The sequence below is a fragment of the Crocodylus siamensis genome, chromosome 1 (assembly GCF_052110815.1).
Source record: "Crocodylus siamensis isolate JL-2025a chromosome 1, ASM5211081v1, whole genome shotgun sequence".
NCBI classification, from domain to species: Eukaryota; Metazoa; Chordata; order Crocodylia; family Crocodylidae; genus Crocodylus; species Crocodylus siamensis.
Genome location: NC_143395.1, coordinates 157,329,984 through 157,356,938, shown reverse-complemented (window position 1 = coordinate 157,356,938; position 26,955 = coordinate 157,329,984). Strand labels below are relative to the sequence as shown.

The following is a 26,955-nucleotide window of genomic DNA, read 5'->3' as shown; positions in this document are numbered from 1 at the left end:
CTTGTTTATTATGACCCTCTGCCTGAATTTCCATGCAAGAAGCAAGGAGCCAGGAAGAGAGCACAGCAAGGGACTGTGTACTGGTATTTAAGAGCTTCCTTAAGAAGTTCACTGGGGTGAACAGCTGAACTCAGAAGACGGTCAGCTAAGATCCTTGCAATTCCACTCAAGCACCTGTGGGATCACCAAGAGCTCTTCTCCCATTCACAGGGTCCTGGGAACTCCCTCGGCACCTACCTCCATGAAGCCTGCCTCCTGCATGCAAGAGGCCCTGGGAATTTGCCCTGCGACTGCTGAACTGAGGCAAGCACAAAGCAAAGACGCACTGAGATCTTTTCATGTGAAAAAGGACAAGTTTCTGGGCAAAACCACAAGACTGGGCATCAAATCAAGGCCCTCTTCCTGTCTCTGCCACAGACTTGTTGAGTGGTCTTGAGCAAGTAACAGCATTTCTGTATCTCAGTCTCTTCATCTGAAAAACATGAGCTATGTTCTACCACTTATGGTAAGGTTATAAACCATGATCAGTGCTTGGACTGTTTTGAGATCCTCAAAAATCCAGGCAGTATTATAAAAATAATAATTAGCACTCTTTACCACAGAACTGCTGAGCTTAACTATCCCCATTTTACACAGGGAGAAACTAACCCAAATCCAATTTAATCACAGGAGAAAACAGCACAGCTGGAAATAAAATCTTGACTCCCTAAATTCCAACCTGATCCCCTCTTCAGTGTATCCACAAGCATCTTGGTTATGTAAGCCACCAAAAATCTGGCTCCTGCTCCAGGAACCTGACTGCTTACCCACAAGCCCAAGCTTCATCCTGCTTAACACCATCAGTCCTGAGAAGAAATGCTCACTTCATTTTCGGAAAGAGCAGAACCAAACAAAACCAATTTAAAAATGTTTAAATGCCTACTGGTCACTAGTGCAGAGTCCTCCCCTTCCACCCTTTCCCCCTTCACTCTGGGAATGAGATTAGCACTTCCTGAATAGATCCCTCTACCAATGTTTGAAGACTACTGCATAAATGAATAAAACTAGTCAATGATCAAGTTCCCACTCATTCTTTCCACAAACTAGTCCTGGAAACTTTCATAAAAACCTAGCTTTATATCAGAGGGACTCCAGAGTTATTTTAGTAAACCTACCTTTGCTACAGATAGCAAACTAGCACTGCAAAATGCTTGGAATGGCCATGGCTACTACGCGTCTTCTGTCTACTGCACCTGTAGTTATAAGCAGTACAGGGGACCTAGTTATGCCAGCCCCTGCACCTCTATTTTGCATCACACTATAAACAAGGGGGGTAGAAGCAACTGTGACAACTACAGACTTCTCTCCCTGTTGAACGTCGGAAAAAAAATGTCACTTGCCTCATGCTCTCTAGGCTGCAATCTCTAAGTGAAGGAATATGTCCTGAAAGTCAATATGGTTCTCTCTCAAGACATTCCACCATTGATATGGTATTTTCAGTCAAACAACTGCAAGAGAAGTTTAGAGGGGAAAAAAATACCACTGTACACAGGCTTTTGTCAGATTCATGGAGGCTGCAATACAGTCAGACAGGGCTTTCTTACTGTTCTGAAACAACTGGCTTGTCCCCACAAACTGTTGAACAGTTCACGCATTACATCACTCATTGAGGTAATGAGTGAATGACTCATGGATGTCATTCACTCATTACATCAGGGTATGAAGGCAACTATGGTGTATGAAAACAAAGAATCAAAAAGCCTTTGACATCAACAATAGGGTGAAATAGGAGTGTGTCTTAGCCCCCATGCTCTTTAACATCTCCTTTTCATTCCTGTTTTTTCATGTATTCAAAGACAACAATGATGGCATTTATCTTCAAACTAAACTAGATGAAGCACTGTTCAATATTGCAAGATTTAGAGCACAAACCAAGGGGAAAGAGCTGATACTGAGAAAATTCCTGTTTGTAGATGATGTGACCTTGGTTGCCCACAGTGGATCTTCCCTGCAAAATATTTTGGGTTGCTTTTCTGAATCATGCAAGAGCTTTCAGATGGAAATTAGTCTCCAAGAAGACTTTGATCATGTACCAACGGGTGGAAGAACCAATACCTGAACATCAATCTGGAGGGTAAATCTCTTGATATCATTGACAGTTTTTGCTACTTCCATTCTACAAATCAGCAGGAATGACTTCAGACTGAACTGACTAACAGACTATGAAGGCAGCTAAGTTTTTGGGGCTATTATAGAAACATGCATGGAATAACAGCAAAGTATCAGCTAAGATAAAGATGTGAATCTATGGGACCTGTGTGCTGTCATCCCTGGTTTATGATTCAGAAACATGGACTACAGTCTCTTGATATGCCTAGCATATAAAAAGTTTCCACATGAGATGTGTGTGTAAGACCTTGAAAATGAAGTGGAAAGACAAAATACCAAACACAGGTGCTGGAGTGTGCAGGACTGACACACTTAGAAACTACTATCAAGAAAAGGAGGTTGCAATGGATTGGCCATGTCAGGAGAGTGGGAGGAGACCATATCCTCAAAAAAATTTTGTACAGCAAGATTTGAGATGGCTCTACAAAGTGGGATAACCCTCTATAGCAGTACCACAATGTATGCAAATATGATATAAAGTCATTCAACATCAACATAGAAAGCTGGGCGAAGCATGCAGAATCCCATCTAATTTGAAGGGAACATCTGGCCCTGGGTGCAGCTCAGTATGAAGCAGTTTTGATCTAGAGGACAGAACCAAAATGTGAAAGAAGAAAGCAACATGCTGGAAACTTGGACTCCAACCCAGACAACAAATGGATCTGTGAAACTTTTAACAAGCTGCAACTCTCTCAAATTGGGCTTGTCAGCTACAAGCAGATTCATCAGGCATCTAACTAGACCTCTTATGTGCACACCATGATTCAGAGGATCAATAGTTGCCTACTACACGGTGTTTGTAGAAAACAGCAGAACATTTCTGTTGAAATCTAGCTGTAGTTATAACCTGTGATATTGAAGGAAATAGTTTTCCTGCCCCACAAACTTGTGAGATTTCAAATATTTTCTCATTTTACAAGAGGGTGAAAGCAAGACCTTTCAAAGTGTTTCTGTGAAAAGGAAGAGGCAAGAGACAGACCAAGAACCCTCCAGTTAGGGGAGCCACCTGAGAATGGGGAGATTCAGTGAGCACCCTATGCCATCAGGCTGTCAGTCTGTTTCAGGGTAAGCCCATAACTCTCTTCATTGGAAATTGCATCCTAGAGCTGAAAAACTTTTCCCAATAAAGTTGTGTTAAAACTCATATGGTCCTGCAAGGAGTTTGAGGAAAAAGATCCCATGATATATTTCCCAACCAGCTGTAGTCATCGCATTAATGTTTCCAGTAATATGGGCTTAGGTTAGAAGCATTCTATAAACCTTTTCCTGTTGGAGGTGCAGCATTCCTCAAACCCTCTAAAACTTAAGCTGCCAAACAAGCCTAACTGTCCACTGCCCAGGAAGGCAGGCTGCATGGAAATGTATCAAGGTCAAATCAAGCCATACTTAGCCTCCTTACTGGCCAAAGCGTAGCGTGGGATCCTGTCAGGAGGAGCTTCCCACTACTCATCCTTGGCTGCAGTTCTCCATCTGCCCACAATTCTCCTTCCTCAGGGATTCCCATGCACTCCAAAAGGGGAAAGATTCCAGGTATTCACGGACTGTTTCTTCATCTGAGGTCTGGGAGTCACTTGCCTCATTCCTGCTTAAAAAGTGGCTGGAAGGTTGCCCTCAGACTCATTTGTGACCTGGATTCCCTCCAAAGCCTTATCAGCTTGCTCCATAGAAGCAGTTTGTTGTTGGTGGGGTGGGGTGGGGGGTTGTTGTTGTTGTTTGGTTTTTTTTAAACACTGGGGTGGGAAACCTGCTGTGGATTAAATGAGTGACCCAGACCTGTCCCATTCAAATGAACAAACCCCACCAAACCAACCCCCATTTTCCATCCCATACACTCCATCACTCAGGCCTCTAGTGATAACTCCTTTTTAAGATTAAACTTTAAAAATAATAATAATAATAAGAAGAAGAAGAAAAATGAATTTGACGGTAGGAAAATTGAAGGGAAAGGGATAGTTCCTTCCTAGTCTTGGAGTAACCAAAAGGCTATAAGGCTAGGGACACATATTCAAGAAGCCTGAGCCAGAATTGATGATTCAACCTTTGCAGGTTAGTCTAACCTAGCTAGGCCAAACCAGTTTCTAACCATACAGACACAATCTGGACTTCCTCTTGACTGCAGAAATTTGGGCACATGACTGCACTGGCTCAAGCTAGAAGCCGTGGGCGCTTGAGGAGCCCTCACTTCCCTTGCACAGAGTTGAGCTGATGGGGGGCATAGCCAGGTCTCAGGACTCTCTCATTAGGGAGGTCTCCCTGCACAGTCCCAGGTTTTTCCCCACTGGCTCAAGAAGCAGGAGAGTTGTCATCCCTGAGACCTTGCTAGCACTGAGGCAAGGAGGGGTGTGCAGTGCATGCATTTGTTGATGATACAGAGCTTTTCAGTCTCCCATCCTGCTTCCTCAGACTGTCTGCAGCAAACTGACAGGAGAGCAAGCCAGTAAGGGAGACTCTTTATCACCAGCTCAGTAAAACAATAACCTCCCTCCCATTACTGCAGACTTCTTAAACAGCTGTTGATTAGCTCCAAAAGCCCTGTTCTGTCTGCCTGCCTGTCCCAGTGAAATTGGAGAGAGACACACGCAGGCACCACTTGGCATTAGCTAGCATACTACATGCCTGGGTCCCTGGGGCTGGGGTCTATGCTGTGGGAGATGGGAGGGAGGGGTGGATTTCCTCCTTAAGCAGCAAGGGGCACACACTCTGCTGTGTCTGCAGTCTCTGCCAGAGCCTTACACAGCACTAGCTAGCATACCACATGCTGGCTATGGTCTGTGCTGTGAGAGAGGGGAGGAAGGGACCCCTGTTTAAGCAGCAGGTGGTGAGAGGGGAGGGGGAGGGGGCATGTGGAAGCCAGAAGACCCTGCTGTGTCTGCAAGTCTGTGCCAGAGGAGCTCTGCCCAGGAACAAGCCCTGCTGTGAAGCACAGAGCCCTGCCCAGCCCAGAGACCATGTCGGGATGCTGGGGGAATCTGGTTTATTTTAAACCAGCTAGGGGTCTGGGACAGACATTGTATAAACCAGTCTGACCCATATCAGTTAAATCCGATACTACATTCAACCAGGTTTATCATAAACCGGTTTCAGCCATTTTCAAACTGGTTTATGTAACAGAACAGATGTTCAGCACAGACATTTAAATCCGTTTCTGATCACTTAAACGGGTTTATGTGTAATGTCCGTCTCTAGCCTAAAAGTCTTCTGGCTAGTCAGAGATAGAAGTGGCTACATAAAAGTAGCTTTTGCTTGCTTAGGGACTCAACAGGTCAAGAGACCAAAAGGCTGCCTAGGTCTGTGATCTGGCAATGTTTTTTGGGCAGATCTGATATCTTTTATTAGACTGAGTAGTTGGAAAAAATAGTTATTTGCAAGCTTTCAGGCACAAATCACCCTTCTTCAAGCCTACTCAGTTGATCTAATAAAAGATCTACCCAAAGACCCTTGCCTGCCTATCTCTGTAGACCAACACAGCTACAATGAAAAACCCAGATCATAGGGCAGCGATTCTTAACCTCAGACTGAGGGCACCTCTTGTTAGACTCAAGGCTACCCAAGAAAAATGCCAATACCTAGCTTTCACTCTTTTTCAACTGTGGATTCCCACTTGAAATCTTTTCAAAAACTCTATATTTATCATCATGTGATTGACATGGTGGTATTTGCCAGTATTGTGCAGTACCTATAAAAAGATTTGTCAACACCCTGGTTGAGAATCACTGCTATAGACTGGTTTATCTGAGGGCAAATGCCCTTGACAGTGGGAGTATCATAGCAGATTTGACAGTAGTGAAAGGTGAAAAAAAAGAGAAAGCCTAGGAGCTACCAGTCAATCATAGGATTACAATAAACTACCAACTTGATGTAGCCATAAAAATTCAAATATAATCTGAAGATTAACATGCAAGATGTTTCTAGAATAGATAGGAAAGTATAATTGCCATTGTAGAGAGTAGTCATCTGAAATACTGGGCTCAGGTATGTTCATCTATGTGCAAGAAAGAAGTTCAAAAGTAACAGATCCAGAGAAGAGCTATTAGATTTCCCAGTCCCCTGATAATTTTCCCTCACAGAAGGAGACTGAAATAGCATGGCCCATTTAGCCTACCTAGACTGGGATGGGACATCACTGTTGTCTATAAATGTGCAGAGAGACAGAATGACAAGCTAAAAGGCATTAGCATAGGAACACCTGGTAAAACTGAGACATTAATAAAAATTGAAGCTGGAAATTAGACCATCAGAGGAGTGAGATTCTGGAACAGCCTGCCAGTAAAAGAGGCTATTCTCCAGTTACAAGGAGTGAGGGCAAAGAAACTATTGAGGTTTAAGATGGAGCTAACCAAGATTATAAACAGGCTCATAGAACATTGTTGCTTGCAGTAGCAAGGGATCCGAGTCAGTGACCCAGGAAGTCCCTTCCATACCTACATGCCTAAGCAGACAACCTATAGACATATGGTAAGGCATGAGGTGTAACATAAGGGAGATGTTAGTGAAATGATTAGCACACTATGGCTAGGGACAGAAGTTGCACATAAACTGTTTTGATTTATCAGAAACCATTTTAAACCTGTAACAGAACAGAAGATCAGTGCATATCAACCAGTTTCAAAATGGCTGAAACCGGTGGTTTAAGATAAACCTGGTTGAATGTAGTATCAGACTTGACTGATTTGGGTCAAACCAGTTTATGAAACTTCTGTGCCAGACCCCTTCCTGGTTCAAGTTAAGTCACTGTCCTCCAGCATCTCAACATGCCTTCCAGCCCTGGGTTGTGCTGGCTGGAGTCTGGGGTTACGGGAGGGGATTAAACTTTGCTTCCCCCAAGTACAGAGCTGCCCTGCCCTGCTAAAAAGTTACTGCTGGCTGTGACTGTAGACTACAAATTCCAGAGGTGCCTGGAAGCAGGAAGAAGTGATGAGCAACCCTGCAGCATCCCTGCTGCTGTGATTGTGGACTGCAAATCCCAGAGACCTTGGGGGTAGCAGGAAGAGGAAGTGCACACACAGACCATTCCGGCTATGTGCCAGGAAGCCATGTGCTCTAGAGCCCCCAGCTTCTGGCCTGAGCCACTGCAGGCATTTCTGGAATTAGAAGTGAATGTCTGTCCAGTCATTTCTCAGCTTAATCTCTTCAGCATAGACTAATCTGCAAAGACTGAAGTGGTCCAATTCAACCTCAGGCTTTTTGACTGTCTGTACTTAGCCTATACGGTTGCCTTGGCTTGGTTTTTATGAAGCATATTTTTGGGGTCTGAGGTAGGTTTTTGAGCGACTTTGGAGATAAGTGTTTGCAGGTTACAATTTAGGTTTGAGGGGGAAGGATAGCAGACTAGGTTGGGTGAAAGGGAGAAGATGCAGTGTGCCTCCTCCCAAATACCCCACAATTGTTGAGTGCCCCAGGCAGGCAAAGGCAACAAAGCAATTAAGATAACTTATTACGGCTGCAGAGGTACAAGTTTAAGCTCTGCTCAGGACTTGTGCTAAAAGTCACCTTCAGTCAACCCAGCTGCAGGTAAGTACCTGGTCACTTTGGCTGGTGACTGGATGTAATGTATGCATCACTCCTTTGTGTGCCACTGCTTCACAACACTAAACCAATGGGTCTTAGGCCCAAGCAAACCTTGATTAGAACTCAACTGCGAAACAATCCACATGAGTGACACTGCTTCCAATTCTTAATAGTCAAAGGAATTGGAGAAATTAAGAAACATTAGTAGGGTTTATCATAAGTAACTTGCCTTCTTAACAAAAAGACTGCCATCTGCACATTTCACAGCTGTACAGTGTGATGGGGACAGCTTTGAATCTGGTCACGACACTGGCCCACCCACCTGTCTAGAGCAGTCTGCCCTGCCTTTCTTGCCACGTCTTTGATGTTTCCCAAAGAAAAAAAAAAGGTGCTTATTTGTGAGAGGCTGCTCATTTGGTTGCCCTGATGCCAAGGGTGACATACACCTCTTCAAACCTCCCCTCACACCATGTCCCATGCCTTGCAGATGGCATCCAAAATCACTTCCAATTCCTCTGGCCCCTTAGCTGGGCTACACTCAGCCTCTGGCCCAAACTTGGCCTCAGGTGTTGTCAGACATACCTTGGCCTCTCTGTCGCCTTCACTGGGCTGCTAGGCCTTATGCCTCATCCCTCTTGGGCCTCAGGCCTCACTCAGTGGACCTTGGCTCTGTGCTTTTCTGTTGGAATGTGCTCCCCTAGCCTTTCCCCTCCACAGGGTACCCACAAAGCACCAGGATTTGAGGCTTTACAGTGCCCCATCCTTGCCTTTCACTGGGGAGGCACAGGTGTAGCATTTCCTGGAGACTGCCCCACCACTGGCAGCCACACTACTCCATCCAACCGCAGCATGGTGCAGTTTCAGGTCTTACCGAGGACCAGAAACAACCTCCTCCATCCCCATAGTTCCTACCCTGACCGCCAGACATTCTGGGAGCTGCAATCTGCAGGCTGAGTGATGTTCCTCTGGCTCCCTAGATGCAATTACAGGCTCAGCACCTAGGGCCTGGGTTTATACCCTGGCTGCCTGGCCCTCATCCAATCTGGTAGCCCCCTTGCAGTCATATGACTACCTAATTAGGCCTAACCACACCTACTGGCTGCTCCACAGTCTGCTCAAGCCCTTTAAAGTGGTGGGCACCAAAGGTGCCTGGCCACAACAGTAAGAGTGGCCATCTGCCTTGATCCAGGCAACAACAAAATGTATCTAGAAAGAAGTCCATGAAACCACTGAAAAGCCAATAGGAAGCAATCCTCCCCCATTCTATTCACTTCTCCAAGGAAGCCAGGCAAAACCTCCTCAAGTCCAACAGAGAGGAAAACCTAGCATGAAAACCAGAACACTGTAAAATAAAAGAGTCATCTGTTATCTCCTCCACAGCACATCCAACATGAGGTATTCATTTTTTCCCAAAAAATGGAGTCAGTCTGGATTTCTAAGCTTCAGCTCTGTACCACACATTTCAATTTCATGCATTTAAGCCAGGCAAACTTTCCCAAGGGACTGAACCAGCTACAGTGAGCGGTGGGTCTATTCTCATATGACAGCATAACAAATCGTTGTTTCAGACACTGGGAATAACAGCTGAGTAAGCTAAGCAGCATGGTAACTTTACAGACATCCTTTCCACAGGAATATCCATACACATGACTTTATGCATGAATACTTACCCTCACTCCTGTAGATACCCTGCTGCAGTCATATCCAGTAACATCCACGTATCCAGAGCTGATTAAACAAGTTGTTCTGTTGCCATTATGGGAGCAAAATGGAATGAAAATCTCCACTGCAGTGAGTTATCTCCGTACCACCAAGCACTGCAGCACAGTCTTATTCCACTTAAGCAGTCATGGTGGTAGGTAAATTAAGAAAAAGAAAAACTTTCCATTTTCCTCTTTTACCAAGCAAATGTGGGGTGATTTTTTTGTCTGTTTTTTGATTGCTCAGCGTTTAATTTATGCATCTTATTAAATTTACATATTCCTAAGAGAAATCAGTAATTCAGAGGTCTGACAAAAAAGCCAGGGGCATTGGAAGGCCTTTGTGCTGGAGTCTCAGTATTGCTAACGTTTGCTTTTGGTTTCCAGCAGAAATAAAATGATGTGCAAATTCACATTATTAGCTGCTTTTTTTGCAAAGGATATCAAAGCACTTTACAAAGATGAATTTGACCATACTTCACAACACCCCCATGAGGGAAGAAAGTCATTTATATTTCAGTTTATTGGTGGGTAAACAGACATGAGGGCTAAGACTTTGAAGAGAGCTCAGGTATCCTTTAGCAATGAAAACAAGAGTCTAGATTTTCCAAGCAGCCTGGCTCATTCAGTGCTGAACACTTTTGAAAACCTGGCCCCAAGTGTCAGCATGAGGGCTGCTGGACTCTTTTGGGAAATTGGTCTCCCACTTTAAATGCTGAGCAGCTGAAAACTTTGTTCTGAGGTCTTACAGCAATGGGACTTTCCCAAGGTCAAAGAGTAGGGTGGTTTCAGAGGCTAGGGACAGACATTACATGTGAACCGGTTTAAGTGATTGGAAAGTGGTTTAAATCTGTAACAGAAGTGATGTTCAGTGCACATAAAGCAGTCTGAAAATGGCTGAAACCAGTTGGAAATAAACCTGGTTGAATGTAGTATCAGACTTAACTCATTTGGGTCAAACCAGTTTATGCAGTGTCTGTCCCAGACCCCTTGCTGGTTAAAGATAAATCAGACTCCCCTAGCATCCCGGCATGCTCTCTGGGCTGGGCAGGGCTGTCTGCTCCACAGCAGAGCTGGCTCCTTCCCTCTGCTCCCTGGCTGCAGCTCCAAAGTCTCTGCAGGCATCTGATTTCCTCCTGCTCCCCGCTTCCCATCCCCACTCTGTGCTAAGCAGGCATTCCCCTGTCCCTCACAGACACCTCCACATTAGCTAGCACACCACATGCTGGCTACAGTCCATGCTGTGGGAGAGACAAAAGCAGACAACCTTTTTGGAGCTATTCAACAGGTAGCTTAATGTCCTTCCTTGAAAAAGCTGTTTAAGAGCTGTTCGCTCCCCTCCCCCCCCAGCTAAGCAGGAATTCCCTACTCTCCTCTGCCTTACAGAAAAGGTATCTGCATATTAGCTAGTAGACCACATGTTGGGTCCATGCTGAATCAACAGGTAGCTGGTAATGTCCTTCTGTTTTCTTAATGGGGTGATAAACTAAGATGGGGGGACATCTATCAGCCCCCACCCCCACCCCCACACCTGGCTTGTTTGCCTGTCAGTTTGCTGTAGAGGGTATACAGAAGCCAGGAGGGAGATTGAAAAGCTCCATATCTTCAACAGATACATGCGCTGCACACACCCTCTTTGCCTCAATGCCAGCTGGGGGCTGGTAACACTCCTGCCCCTTGAGCAGCAAGCCAGGAAAAGGCTGGGGCTGCACACCCCTCCCTAATAAGAGCCTCTTACTGGGACCTGGCCACACTCCCCTCAGCTCAGCTCAGCAAGGGAAGGGAGGGCTGCTTTAGCACCTCCTGGCTTCTAGCCTGAGCCACTGCAGGCATGTACCTGAATTTCCTTAGTCCAGAGGGATTGTCTCCATGATTGGAAGCCAGTTCAGCCTAGCCAGGTTAGACTAACCTGCAAAGTTTAAATCAATTCAGGCTCAGGCTTTTTGAATATCTGTCCCTAGCCAGCAAGAGAATCCTAAAATCTTGACCTGCAACCTCCTGCTCTGAAGGAAAGATTGGTATTAGCTCTTTTCTGTCCAAGTTAATTATGGTGTCTTAAAACTAAGTGAAATAACTTGACCATGGTTCATTTTTATTTTTCTTTTACTTCAATTCCACCCACTAGGAATGGCCAAATTTGCTACCTTATGCATGACACTATCTGGTTGACTTAGGCACAAAATTTATTTTCAAAACAGAGAGTCAATAGAAAATGATTTCATTATTTGTTTTTCTTCAAAATGAAAACTTTCTTGTATTTGGATATGAATACATCCCTGTAGGGTTCCCAGCCCAAACAGAGTGTGGTGTTAGTGTGTAAAAGCTGGTAGCAAAATTGACAAGAAACAGGAAGTAGAATTGACCAACTGAGTTTCACTGCCTAACCTGAGCAAAAGCAAGCAGAATAAGGGTAAAGAATAAATTCAATTTGAAAAAAGGTACCTTCAGGTTTAACAAGCTGCTTCTCTATAAGATCCAAGGGATTCATCTGGATAATATTTAAGTAGGACAGCGCTCTCCCAAAGCTCAAGGGGAACAATAAATATGAAAACATATAGTTTGCAAAATACTTAAAAAGAATATGCTACATTTAAAATCACAGCACCACATCCTGCCAATAAATCCTGCCCGTCTTAAACTGATTCAGCCTTCTCATTGTTATCACAACCTCTGCATCATTAGTATACATATCCCCCAAACCCACCTTCCAGTCTGGATGAAAATAATTGCAGTTCATAATCTAGGATTTAAGGATTAATCTCACTGAAAAATTCCCATGTGACTGCTTTCCCAAAAGTCCCAAGGAAACCTGGTTGGTCCAGTGGAAATGCAAGCTCTGCATAATTTAAAAGATGTATAGAAAAACTACATCAAGACAACTGAATGAGTCAAAGCTGGTAATGGGATATAAAGCCTCTCTCTACTGGGTCATTGGGCCAAATCCACTTCGGTTAATGACCGAAAAAAATCATTACCATCTGATGGTTCTTTGCATGGAATGAGTCAGCAGAGTCTGTTCAAATCTTAGCATAGTAACTACATTACAATATTTGACGTGTAGAAGCCCCTCTCTCACCAAACCCAAAATCCCTAGTTGACACTGGGAAGACACAGCTCCTGACATGGACAACCTGCACTCTAATTGCTTTCACAGTGCAATGAATGGTTATCTCATGGAGTTGGCCAAAATGAGACTGAACTCACCTCTGGAACCCCAAGGCCAGATCATATTCCCACAGATGACCACATTAGTGGAAGCTTGCCCTGACAGGCACATCCAGATGAACCCGCATATGCTTCTTGCAGCAATTCAAACCCCGTTGAGACACTGCAAGAGGCATGTGCAAGAATGAGAAAATGTTCCCCGCACTGCAAATTTACAGTGCAGAGGCAAAATTAGACCCCTGGATATCCAAGGATCAAAAAACACCCTCACAGAAAAAAGCAGGGCAGGGCATGGTCCCAGACCGGGCCCTGAGGCAACCGGAGGCTGGGTCCTCCATAGAGATGCTCTGGTCCTCCATAGAGCATCTCTATGGTTAGCCCTCACCCTTGTGCTGAAGCATGCTGCCTGCCCATGGGGGCAGGCAGCATGCCGGCAGCAGACAGCTAGATCCAGGCTCCACTGCTGGTAAGTAAGGGGTCGGGGAGCTGGAGGAGGGGATCATGGCAGGGACCCCCACCGACTCCACCCACTTCCCCAGCCCCTTGAGCCCTTCCCCACCTGGCCTCATCCCCCCCCAGCCCTCTGATCGCTTCCCTGCCCAGACCCACACCCTGTCTTCCCCCTGACCCCCCCCAAATCACTTCCCTGCCCAGACCCCATCCCCTACCTGCCCCACCCACACAGTACCGAGTGCAGGGCTGGGTAACCCAGGGAGGGTGGGGCTTTGCCAGGAGGCTCTGGAGCCCCCATAGCCCCTGCTTGTATAGTGACTAGAGCCTTTTTTATTTTTTTTTGCTTGAGTGCTGGAGGCTGGGGTTGGGGGGCAGCCATGGGGGGCTGGGGGTGCAAGTGGGGGATGGGAACAGGCAAAGCAGCCATTGGGGGGTCTGCAGGAGCCAGCATGGGATAGGGCCAGCAATCCAGGAGGCTGGGGGAGCAAGCGGAGTTGGGGCAGGGCATGTGGGCCCTGCAAAGGGGGGTAGCTCCTGGGTGGGGGTGCATAACTTTAGAAGGGGGGCAGCAAAACATATATTTATGAAACATGTATTTAGAATTCACTTTATTATTATGATAGACACTGGTAGTCTTCCAGATTGCTTTAACACTGTAAATATATCAATAAAACATGCCCAAATGATCAGTGTCTCTCACTGTCTCTATATATAGTGGTCTTTTGTTTTAATTGTGGAGGAACATGGATTTGGGGGTATTTTACAGAGTGACTTTGGGATTTTTATTATCAGGGATTTTTCAAGTTTCCAATAGGAAACACCATAATTCCTGCTAGGGAGGCCAGTGGCAAGACTCTGCCTTCTCAGAGCTAGCATCTTGGACCCAGCTGAAGGTGGCTGACCTCCTGGCCAGTTGGGGTCAGGAAGATATGCTTTGACAGTTCAAAGCAGGTGACCACACTGGGAACATCTGGGTGATAGCTGCCCAGATGGCCGGGCAGGGATACACATGGCAGTGGTACCACAAAAAGGCCAACCCTGCAGCCACAGCCCACTGGCAGCTAGCCCAGAGGAGCAGATGCCTCTACTGGCTTTGCAGTCCCCATCTGGGTCTGGCAGGTGTGAAGCAGGTCACAGCCAGCAGCAGCCCCCACTGCCAGACCCCTGCAGTATGTAAAGTGTGCAGGGAACTCTCAGGGCTTCTTCAGCAGTCCAGCTGGCACAAGGGGTAGTGTCCCTAGGTACCAATTTTCTAGGCTCCAGTAGCTCCTGAGAGTGAGTAGCCCTGAGTTACTTGCCAAGGCAGCTTTTTCTACTGATGGGGCCAGGTCAGGGCAGTGTTTTATACTGCTAGGGACAGCACAGTTGTTGGCCCAGAGCTGTAGCTCCCCCTGGCTGCAGATCCAGAAGAGCCAGGCAGGGTTATTTTGTCCCAAGTGGCACAATTTGCTCCACAACAAAGTGCATGTCCAAGCACGTGCACTGTGGCAAAAAGCCCCACCTCAAAATTTGCACCGCTTCTATTTGAGCTGCGTGTGGACGCGCCCATACTGTCCAAGCTGCATTTATTCTGTACAGAGGACTACAGTCTTCAGAGCTGTCAATCTGTCACTTTTCAATAGAACTAAATTCATTTTTCCTTCTTAAAAGTGACATCAAAGAGCCCAGGGAAGCTGCTCAGGATTTATGAAAGATAATAATCCTTCAAATGCTACGATTTAAGCTTAAGTGATTGATATGGCAGCCAGACAAGGTAGCCTGACCCCAATTCCTCATGCACCTTTCTTTTCCAAAGCACGCTGCTTTTAGCACAAATCTGGCACATCTCATCGCGTCACCACTCATTTTGAAGCATCATGTTGCTACAAAAATGTTTTGTTTGCCTACTAGTAGATAAAATTGATCCTTTAAAATATTTCCCCAAAAAACTCATTCATAAGCAAACACCAATAGTTTCTACTTTATGCTCCTCATTCAATTGGACTGTTTTAAACACTGATCAAATAAGTTCCCAAAAAAACATCTCTACATCAAGATTTTTAGTTGCAAGTATATTACAATGTCCTGGCTGCTGTTTAAGTTAACAGTCAGAACCAGGGTGATGAGATGCACACAGTATTTTATAAGAACTGCCTCTGTAAGGAATTTGGGGTTTATTTTTTTAATTAACTGAAAATGATAACACAGAGTTTTTCATCTGGCATATGCTCAGGCTTCATCAGCTGCTGGAAGAGATTCTCTCCAAGGGCTGAAATTACAGTGCTTCTCCATGAACTTTCAGTGAATTTCAAAATAAACACAGCTATATGATCACATCTTTTTGTTGCCAGAGCAAGGTAAGGTTACAGGTTTCGATACATTTAGAAAGAGGCTGCAGATCTAGACACATGGTCAGGTACACGCATACACCCCACGTTGGTTAAACCACAAAACACTATGTTAAAGCAATGCTTCACACACCAATAGGAAAAGAGAGTGTAGGACAGCAAAAGGGTATTAGAGGTCATGTACAGACATTCAGTGTCTACTGGACAAATCCTTTTTCTTTTGGTAGAAACCAGGAGTGGGCAGACATTCAAGTTTTTCCTCCTGCAGCCAAAAATGGCTGCTCTGGGAGAAAAATAACCTGACAGCAACTGCCTACAGGAAATCACTCCTGGGAGAGTTTTTCTTGGGAGACTGAGTTTTTAGCTTGGGGAAAGTGAAGATATTCATTCTGGAGACCAGGAGGAGTGGAGCTGGAGGAGGAAAGGCTCCCACACCTTCCAGAGACCAGCGTCACCCCCATCTGCAGAGAGCAAGGGTAGCAGCTGCTCCCACCTATCCCATAAAATGGGAGAGGAGGGGAGGAATAACAACCAGCTGCAAACCACCTACTTCTCACTCCAGAGTTCCTAGTGTGAAAAACAAGCAGGAGCTTTGCTGCACTGCTCCCTGACTCTCTTCCTCCCCACCACTCAGCTGGGCAGCAGTTTAAAAGCCAGAAGGGCCAGGATCCAGCGTGTGGAGCCTTCTCCCAAGTCCATTTCCTGGCTGGCTTCCCCTTACCACTCAGCTGAGCAGCAGAGGGAACAATTTAATTGCTGCTGGGGCTGGGCTTGAGAAGCATGTGTGAAGGCAGCTTGCCCAGGTTACTGAATGGGGCTGTGGGTTCTACTGGGTTCCCAACCATGCAACCAGGATGTTCCTTCTTGTGCAGGTGTCACCAATGTGCTGAGGCTGCATGGTGCTTTGAAGATGAAGAGTGCAGGGAGTGCTGAAGGCAGAGGCTGGAGGAAGTAGGCGAGTAGGGCGGGGAAGCCAACAGGCACCAACACTATGTGGGATACAGAAAGGAAGCTGGAGTCCCAGGTGTGTGAAGCAGGAGGGAACTTTGTCACACGCTCAGTCCTGGTGCCAAGGAGCTGAACAGGGCAAAGTGGTGCTGCAAGTCTCTTGCCTGATTCTCCCACCTGAGTAAGAAGTGGGCAGGTGGCTTTGCCTTGCTGCTGTAGTCCTCCAACAACAGCAGTCTACACTTTCTACAGAAAAGGATCCCTCTGGTCTGGAAGGCAAAAGGGAGAGAAGGCAGTTGCAGTCTAATCATCTCTATTGCTGTCTCACCTGGAATCATTTTACTTCTGGAAATGAATGAGGGCTCTCAACCTGTCCTTAGCTTACTTCCCTGTGCCTGGCCATTGAATCAGACCCTGCAGAATACAAAAGATCATTCAGCAGTTGGTGAAGCCTCCTCCCACCCAGACATCTCAGCCTGCCAAGGACCAATACAAGATGCAGAAGGAAGGACACAGGAAGTCAGGAAGCTAGAAAAGTGATGTGAAATGAAGGAGCCCAGCATTAATTTCAATACCTATAAAACATTTTACAAGTCAATAGTTCTGCTATAAGTACCTTAAATTCATAAGCAGGGTGGCATGGAAAGTTTGTAAGCTGGAGTCTCTACAAGTCAAGGTCACCTCTTCTAATGAGGAAACAGGGAGGCATGGCAACACTAGGACAGACTCTCAGCTGCAATTTAGACTTCTTTTAATGCAGACCCATTATAATCCATGGTCCCTTGAAATTATCTTGTTATAAAAGAAACAGGATTCTCAAAAGGATTTTTTTATGATTGGGTCCTGAAAATTCTTGTCCATCCTCCTTTCTCCATATGGTCGAAAATAGTTTGAACGGTCTGGGCTCTTTGAAAGCCATTTATTTGGTAGGGTTTGGTCAAGGAGGTGTAGAAAGGGACTTTTTTGTGGATTTGATTTATTGACTAGATGAGTTACTGTGCTATTTGAATGCAATTATTTAATAGTGCTGGGTGGTCATCATTATGTCATTGTAAGTTTAGTTAACTGGTAGGGTGCCTAAAAGCTTTCTAACCAGACATTTTTCATTGTTGTTTACATCTGAAGAAATAATAAAATCAGCAAGACATACACAGATGTCAGCGTCCTTGGTAGACTGCAGAGGTGCTGCAGAAGAAGCAGAATTCAAAACTCCAGGCAAGATTAAAGGAGTTGCTCTCAACAACTAGCTTTACCAGTCAACAGATAACAGTATTGCATACATGGATACACACACACACATTTATTTATAATTCACACACACACCTTCCAGCAGCAGATCCCAAGCTTTTTGAACTGCTGGACCATTGTCAATCCTCAATATTTCTCATGGACCACCATGGCATCTGTATTTCAACTAAAAAGTTGAAAAAAAAGGGAGGAGAGGAAGGGGAAAGGGAAAAGGCTAATGTGACCCATGGGACTACCCATATTGCCTCATGGCCCACTAGTGATCAGTGGGTGCAGCTACACATGTGCTTTACTGCAGAGTTGACTAATCAGCTCCACAGTAAAGCTTCACCATCTCATCTACATGTGCACTGGTATTAGGGTGCAGGAAATGAATTAACTCTGCCATAAGATAGCATCTTCAGCAAAGTAATTAAGTGTGACAAAGCACTTGTAGATGGTGACAGGGGCTGACTGGGACACAAGGGTGGTAAGGTACAGGGGCTGCCTGCGGCATGACTCCGCACTTTCGTAGTCTTGTGTCCCAGCCAGCCCCTCCACCGGCACCCAGAGCTCAGGCTGCCTCCCTCCCCCACCCTTTCCCAAAACTGCTGCCAGTCCAAGGCTACTCCACCCTAGCTCAAGTTGCTGCTGTCCCGAGTGCATGTGTAGACGCTGTACCCAGGAGCAGCTGACTCCAGCTTGAACTACTCCAGAGTTTATTGCATCATATTAATTTTATGTGTAGATACACCTGCTAAGACACAGCTTGAGACTAATGCTACCTTAAAGAATATTCTTATACATGCAGATAGGTCTTGAATGATCTGTCTAGAGGGACCAATCAGAACTAGCTGCATTTGGGTACTCTCACCAAAGTTATCGTTGAAAGAAAGCAGACCTGAGAGATCTTTCCTCTTTACCCCAAGTCACTTTAATCCAGGGGCAGGCAATTATTTTAGATGGAGGGCTGCTTAACACGTTTTGGTGAGCTGTCAAGGGCTGCATGGGTTGTCTCACCCCTTGACAAGTGCCCTGCCCCCGGTAGCCATCTTGGGACCAGAAGTCCCACCCGTTAACCCCTGATCTTTGCTACCAGAAGTCCCTTGCCTTGCCCCAGAAGTACTCCTTTTGGGAAAGGGGTTGCCATCTTGGAACTGGAAAAAAATCAAATGCTGACAATAACATCTTTTAATTTTTGTCCTAGTTTCTGCATGTTTGTGTTGGGAATACAGAGGTGACTGCATAATACCTCCAAATGAAGGTCTTATTCTTGTATATTGGGGGGGGGGGGCGGGGGTTGGAGGAGGCACACAGCAGGGCTGGGACAGCTCTGCAGATGGACTGCCTTTCTAGGCAGACCAGGCAGTGGCAGCTCTTTTTGGCTGCTGCCACTGCTAGCCCCATCCCTACAGTACCTATGAGGACTCACGCTCCACAGCCCCAACTCAGCCCGCCCTGTACCTGCTCCAGATTCGCCTGTGCTGAACAGTGGCAGCAGCAGAGCAGAGCAGAAACCGTTGCTCAGTGCAGGGAGAAAAGCAGCCTCTCCTCACCACTGCAAGATGCTTCCTGCTGCAGCCACCCAGTGCACACACTGGGCTGCCCTGCAGCTGCTCTGTGCTGCCCCACTGGGCAGCCTGGAGGTGGTGGTGATGGCAGCAGAGATACAGGGCAGCCCATGCGTGGGCTCCAGACAATTACAGCAGGAAGTGCCCAGCAGCAGTGAGGGGTAGGGGCTGCTTTTCCCTATGCTGAGCAACAGTTCCTGCCTGGCTGCCACCGCTGCTCAGCACAGGCAAGTCCAGAGCAGGCGTAGGCCAGACCGGGTCGGGGCTGCGCATTCAGGTCCCCACCAGTACCACAGGACTCAAGCCAGTGGCAGTGACAGCTGGAAGGAGGTGCTGCCACCTGGGTTACCTTGAAAGGCAGTCCAGCCATGGAGCTGCCCCAGCCCCTCTGTGTGCCCAAGGGACAGCAAGACACGCCATGGCCAGATGGTGCCTGGGTCAGGGAGGACCGAGGGACCTGCCGCAGACTGGACAAAAACCCTCCATGGGCCACATTCAGCCTGTGGGGCATATTTTGCCCACCCATGCTTTAATCTCACACCCTATTCTTTGTCACCTCTGCAAACCCTCATGATCTGGTAGCAACACGTGCCAACATAGGCAATGCATACACGTGCCTCCGCTGAGATTGACCACCGCTGAAGCTGCTTGCAGCTTCTGTGGGCAGTTGCTGCCCGCACCCTCTCCCCTTTGCCACCAACAGCACTAGCTGTGGGAGGTCCCTACTCATTGCCATGGTGCCCCCCCCCCCAGTCGCAGGAGGCACCAGTTGTTAATGCGTGCCAATTACACATGAAATTCAGGATGGCTGAAGGCCTACCAGCAGTTGGAGGCTCTCTCAACTGTGAATTTTACAAATAGACTCAGGGCAATGATGTATATATTCAGCCACAGAGAAGACAGGAACACCTATAAGCAGATCTGCAAATCCATCCAGTGCTGCACACACTCACATACATTTTCATCACATGGTTTTGAACAGTCCAAGTGTCATGTTCTATGAATATAAATGGGAGTAAGTAATAGACAGAAACATCCCTTGTATAAGGATTTCAAGTACTGGATCGAGACATAATGGTCAAGTTAGTAAATGAGGCCCAAACAAGCCAGCCCCCTTTGATTTATAAGAATGACAAATGATCTCAAAGAGGAATCAAATTCCATAGACAAAAAGAAAAACACAACAAAGTGCAATTAACTTACCAAACTCTACAGATGGAACAGAGATATGAGTTGGGACCTTGCTAGAAGAGCAGTTGGGTCTTTATGTTAAGGGAATCATACTAAGAGCAGGAAGTAAACCATATCCAACTGTACTGTGAGTACCAAAAAAAAAACTGTACTGTAATTTTCACTTCTCCAAAAAGGCAGTGGTGTTCCCAGTGGAGGACTTTTATGGAAGTCTATAGTAGGCAGATTATGGCAGGTGTTCAATTCTACATTAAGAGCAAGAACTAAGAGACCTGCAAAACAAACACTGGTAGTTACTAAGCAGAGACAAATCATTAAGAGTTGAACTGTCAACAGTATACAGAGCAACCACGGGTCTCAGTCTGGGTAGATTCACATGGTGGTGTCAGCAACAGCATAACTAAATGACAAACAAGACCTCCAAAAGAAAAAAAAAAAAAAATCAGACTTCAGGGTCATCCCAATGTCATAAGCATCATCTGAAGGGTAAAGAGTATTTCATTGTTAGGGAAAGAGTTTGTAATGGGTGATCTCAAAGACCTCAGTATTCAAAAAAGCCATTCAAGCCAGCCCAGTTTTATTTACAAGTTTAAGAAACCAGGGGAGGGGGAATCTCTCTCTTTTTTTAGAAAGTATGTACCCCAGTCACATGAAGACAATCATCAGGAGTAGAGCCACATTTGAGCATCATGCACAAATAAATTAACAGTGCAGGCTCTGGAACAGACCTTCAAGCAGAATCCTAGGAACATAAGTAGGAATGGGATCAGGTACTCTGTGGACTGTGGATAGAATAGGAGACTACAGTCTGAGGACCTAGTAAGTGGAAAAAACCAACAGAAGTTGGATGGAAAGTACATGCTACGTGAAGCAGACATGCTGGCCAAAGGAGCAGGTTGGAAGATGCAACTGATAAACGGGATTATTATTATGACCTAAATGTCAGTCAGTGAAGAGGGAAAATACTAGTTGTCACAGCCATCTCAAGAGCAGCCTGGGTGCTCAAAGGGGCATTGTTTAGAGGCAAGTTTTCCCTGATGTTTCTGATCATTTTATCTACACTTTAATCTTGTTACCCTAACTAGTAAGAGTTTCACGAGCAGAGAATGAAAATTGATGCTGTACATTACATGACTCTATAGCCCAAATCAAAAAAGGAGATTCAGTCTTTTAAAGGCCTTGCTAAAGTACCTTAGAGAATCAATCACTCCTGCCACCTTTCTAGATCAGGGATTAGCCAAACAACATAGCACTTCATCTAACTCTGGGGGCAGCCTCCTTTATCTCCCTGAGAAAGCTGGCATACCCTAACCAAATTCAATGACAGATGGACAGCAGGACCTCCAGTTGAGTAATTCCAGAAGGACAGCTGCTTAAAATGAAGTTACTGAAGAAGAAAAAAAGCACATTACTGAAAAAGCAAAAGCAAGCAGCACTTAGATAACTGACCTGTGACCACTCCAGTTGAGAAAGAGAGAAGCAAATAAGTAGTATCTTCAATAACAGAAAGCAATCAAGACATTGGGGGAAGGGAAGAAAAATCTGATGTTGGAGAATGCATCTCATCAAGGGGTATTTTATAAGGCATGTTGCCCGTGGATGCATGACAAAGACAAACAGATGTCACAACAAATGAGAAAAGGGTAGTACTTGTCTGCTCACTAGTTCAAGGACATGCTTCCTCATACTTCTTTAAATGCCTCCTGCAATGTAGGAAGTTAATTAGTGTTCATACATGCTACTGGCCCAACGCATGTAACAGTAGTCTAAACTCTTCAGTGAAGTGTAGTCACGGAAAGCCTGAATAAGCAGATTCCATACAGTCATTCAGCCTGCGTTAATCTGCCTTTCCCACCATGTCTTGTGTTAAGATTTCAGACACTAATTTTACCCACTCCACCCTACCCAAGCACTTTTTAAAGTAGTAGGAATGAATGTTGCAACTTCAGATTACCTTAGCACTCAAGAAAGAATAGAAATCTTAAACCCTAAAATAGATATCAAGCCCTGATGAATTTGGGGCTAGGTAGGAACTTGTGAGCTCAGAGCCCTCTCTAGCCTTAATTGAATGATATCATTTAAAACAATACTGTCATTTTCTTCTAGCATCTTCATCTGAAGATGTCAAGGCACTTAAAAGCCACCTTTTATAAAAAGTTAAGTATTTGTATACCCACAGGCATGGATGAATGTGTATATATAGCAATACATATGTTGTAATACTATCTGCTGCAACCCTTATTTTATAGATCGGTAAAAAAAGGCATGGAAGAGTTAAGAGTCTAGTCTCAAGTAATGCAGTATCGCTGGCAAAACTGGAAATAGAACTAAGTAATCCCAGTGCCCATCCACCTAGCACCCTACCTTCCTGACACTTGACCATAGTCATGTCAGAGACAGATCCACGGCCCCCAAATCCTGGCTACTCAGTCCAGTCTTCTGCACTGATCACTTGATTGTATTGGATGCAAACATACATTTTTAGACTCTGAGCTCAAATTCTGATTTGCAGTCTGGTTCACATAGAATTAACCTCCAATCTCTCTCTCAAAAGATGTTTCTCAGAAATTCTAACAAACTATTTAGTCCTGTACCTTATCATTTTTTATTTTGGTTGAATCTACTCATGAAGCACAGCCCCTGATACAGGAGAAGCAGTAATAAGAACCCTACATTACCTTTAAGAGCTCGCGTGCAGCACGAGTCATTTTTCTGCATTGCTCAAAAAGCTACATCAGTGGCTAGCGTGCCAGGAAACCGGTCAATGAAAGATTTAACTCCTCTCTCATTCATAAATTCAGAATTTTATTTTTATAACTAGGCTCTGATGTGACTGATATAAAATGTATTCTTATAACAGTTCAGATCATTAGCCAATATTTGTTCCATAAAGTTAAAAAAAAAAAAAGAAAAAGAAAATTCAAGGATTTTCCTGTTATAAAAACTCTACAGTATAACAGTCTCTACACATATATCTTTTTTTTTTTGACTCACTTATTACTCATTCATTTATTCACTTCAAAGTTTTAACAACTTTAACTATTTGACAGTGGATCATTACCAGATGTAGCAATGCTGCCCTCGTCTGCTGCAAACAAAACTGCATTTTGTACCACTGCCTGAGCGTCCAACTCTACCACTTCATTTTTATCTAAAACAAATCAACATCATATGCAACTTTTTCAGGTATATTTAGAAAACAAACTTTCTATCAACAGCTCATGTTTAAAAACCTTCCCTTATTGTACAGGGAGTCAACTACATTTAAAGAAATGTAGAACATGAGATGTGTTTTTACCTTTTTAAAGGAAATGACAAGTCACTTCATTTCAAGCTCTTTAAAAGGATTTCTTTTTAAAACATAATTTTCACTACAAAAGCCAGTTAGAACTCTTCCCTTACCCCCTTACAAAATGCAGTGGCTGGTTTTCTCTTACAGCAAAGCATTCATGGGGGAGGTGGGAGATTTAAAAAAAGAAAGAAAGAAAGAAAGAAAGAAAGAAAGAAAGAAAGGACAAATGCTTCCTAGCCATTTTACATTCTTGTTTGCCCTCCACTTTTTTCCCAGCTGCTCTACTTAGAAGACAATATGGGGAGGGGAAGAGAGGGGGGAATCCACACAACAGCCTGAAAAGAGTATGAAAAATAAAGCAAAGCTGCAGCCCAAGGAGGAGGATGTGACTCTAGTTTGACTTACCAATTTGATCCAGCTGTATATTTTCCTATTTGCTTTTTACAGCAGTTGAGCTCAGAGCCCAAGAACTTCCAGCCTGTGTCAGGGAGCCAGGCAGGAGTGCTGATTTCCACGCTGAATGGTACTGAGTGCTGGAGATAGGGCAGCCGCCTGTGAGTACTGTATTCGGATAAAGATCAGGAACTGTTTCCCATTCCAGAGCTGGGCTCCAGTGCTACAAGCTTCAGGAGGCAGGGCCCTCCTCTGCTACTGTGTTACACTTTCTTAAAGGGACAAGCTCCAGGCTGACAATGAATATGCATGAACAGGCACTTTTGAGGAAATCCGAAGGGGGTGGTGTCTGGGTGGGTGCGGTTTGGATAAAAGAGGTTATGGGGAGGGTGTATACTCATTGCTTGAAACCTTGCTGATAACCATCAGGGTATGAAATAGTTTCCCACATGCCCCATTAACAACAACACTTTATTTTTCCATACAGCTTTTCATTCAAGACTGTCAGGGTACTTAGAAAAGTGGGTAGGAACTATCCTAGAAACAGGGAGGAGACAGGGTAATAATACCTGAGACTTGACTGTTTAATTAAACTACCTTTTTTTTTTATTAATGTATTTTGTGTTCCAGGTCAAATCAGCCAAATCAGTTTCAAATCATATTGATTGAGCAGAATTCAGTTCTTCCAAAACCATATTGATTGAGCAGACAGAACTCAATTGTTCTAAACACCATGTCTGGCGCTACAATCAGCAAGCATCCTCCATCCCAAGCTCTCACCCTGGGATTTTAGATGCTCCCAAATCCATTCGCAGACATCTTACATGCAGGCTCAAGCCTAGAGGTCTTGGGGTTCAGATGCCCCCACCTTGATCTGAGGCAAAAGGCCAACACTTGATCTTAGCCTTGAGCAATGGGAACTGAATTCAGGTGGCCCACATCACACTGCCCTGCAACCCCCACCCAGCCCCAACCCCCAAAATAATATATGAATATTTTACACAGTTTATCCAATCAGGGATGTCTGCAAGTGATTCAGCCTACGTTGCCATTAAGATCTTTTATAATACAGAGGATACATCTTTAGCAAATGCAAAGCTGTAATTTCCTAGGTTTTTTCTCTCTCACTCTTAGCATAATTTTATTTTCATAGTTATCCACTATTTTTAGTGGATTTTCCACTCCCCAGCTTTATATGTACCTACCTTGAATATACATAGTACAGTAAACATAGGAGAAATGCCTTTTTTAAGTGTACTGCTCCTGCTCTCTGACAGGCAGCAGTTTTTGCACTCCCTGACACTTAGGGAAGGTGACACAGTTCTCTTATAGAAATCCTGGATCTGTTCCATTTCCTCTCCTTTTCCCTCCCCCACCCATCAATCTCATAAAAATTATCCACACTGGCACTATATGGTTTGCTTTTTGTACAGATTGTTTACCCTTGCTGTGATAACAACTAAACAATGATAGGGACAATGCCGACCAACACGTATCCCAAAAAAGCTATGTTAAAAATATGATTTAGCCATATAAGGCAAAAGTCCCCTGGAGAAAAGCATTGCCTTCAGACTGATAAGTTAAACCAGACAATGTGGAACCAATTTACTGCTGTCCTGAACCTTATACAGTCCTTAATACCGGCACACAGTAAGAACAAAATGTGGTAAAATGCTACCATTCCAGTTTGGCGCCACCCTAAGCTTGCTTTGCACGATAACAAATAACGGTACAAAGTGCAGGGGTCCTGTTAGTGCTAATGAGGCCTGCACAATTGGTTTCATTGGATAAGATTGACTTTTATCTGTTGCCATCCAGTACAGGACTAGGAGTAATGGCCTTAAGATGCATCAGGGGAAATTTAGGTTGGAGATTATGAGGGACTTTCTGACTATGAGGTTGCTCAAGCATTGGAACAGGCCACCTAAGAGAATTTGTGGACTCCCTGTTCCTGGAAATATTCAAGAGCAGTTTGACAGACACTTGGCTGGGATGGTTTAGTCAAAGATGACCCTGCCTTGAGCAGGGGTCTGGACTAGATGACCCTTCCAGCCCTATGTTTCTATGATCTTATGATCATAAGACAACGATTAACCACTCCAAAGGAGCAGTCCAGCCCTGCAAGTGGAGAAGGTATCCAACCTAGTAAATGCCAGTCTTAAGCTTTAACAGCCCTGTATTAATAAATCATGGGAACTGATTAAAGTTCTTCTAGTGTGAACAGTGCCACAGGCTTGTCTGGCTTCTGCACAACAAAAAAATCGAGCATTTTATATGATTTACACATACAATTTGTGTTAGTTACGCAAAGCTGAAAAAGCCTTCCCCAGCCATCCGTGACCCCATCCCAATTCCCTCACCTGTCTATTAATGCCTTATGTCCCAACAATGTCCCATGTCCATTAATATTTCCATTTTATTAGTCCCCTTCGCTCAACCCTTCCTTTACTGCTAATCCTTCAGCTCCCTCTCTTACAGGGTAGGTACTTGTCACCAGCTACAGTAATGTCTTTTACTTGTTCTCTTTCCTGTAACCTTACCAACTGCTCAAGGTGCCTGACTCCCCACTCCTCTCCCAGAACCTTTGACATCTTCATTGGAGCAAAGGGAGAGGGTAGGAATGACACTGACTGACTAACAAAGGAAGGAGAGTAAGTCTCAACATCAGGCCCCATCTGCTTTGGCAGAGGAGCCAGAAGTTCAGCATGAAGGCCCAAGAACAGCTTTGGACCTTCAGACCAGAGGCTAAGGCTGAGATAGGTCTAAGTGCTACTGGCACCATCTCCTCTTTTACCTTGGCATCTTGTACAGGGCCTAAGTTGTGTGAACACAGGAGAAAAGGCAGACCATCAGTGTGCTCATGAGGAAAATGAAATAAAATGCCCTGCCTGAGTGGTCACCCAGATCATTTGCTTAGTTCTCAGTCAGCACATATGGATGTGAAATGGGTACAAAAAAGCCTGAGTGAGAGATGTCAGAGTGAAAGCAGCATAACATACAAAATACCTATCTCTAAAAATATAGAGGGATCC

General features: G+C 44.9%; 1 protein-coding gene across 7 annotated transcripts in view; it reads right to left on the bottom strand.

The window, feature by feature from the left end:
* The window catches only part of DAAM2 (dishevelled associated activator of morphogenesis 2), a 276,747-nt gene that overhangs the window by 224,502 nt on the left and 25,290 nt on the right, over positions 1-26,955 (bottom strand). For 2 of the 7 annotated variants that reach the window (XM_090046790.1, XM_090046783.1), the window contains exon 1: positions 23,936-24,196. The exons of the other annotated variants lie outside the window; for them this stretch is intronic. The gene's annotated coding sequence lies outside the window, so the exon portion shown is untranslated. Of the gene's footprint in view, positions 1-23,935; positions 24,197-26,955 lie in introns of those variants that run through there. 7 annotated transcript variants of the gene reach the window in all.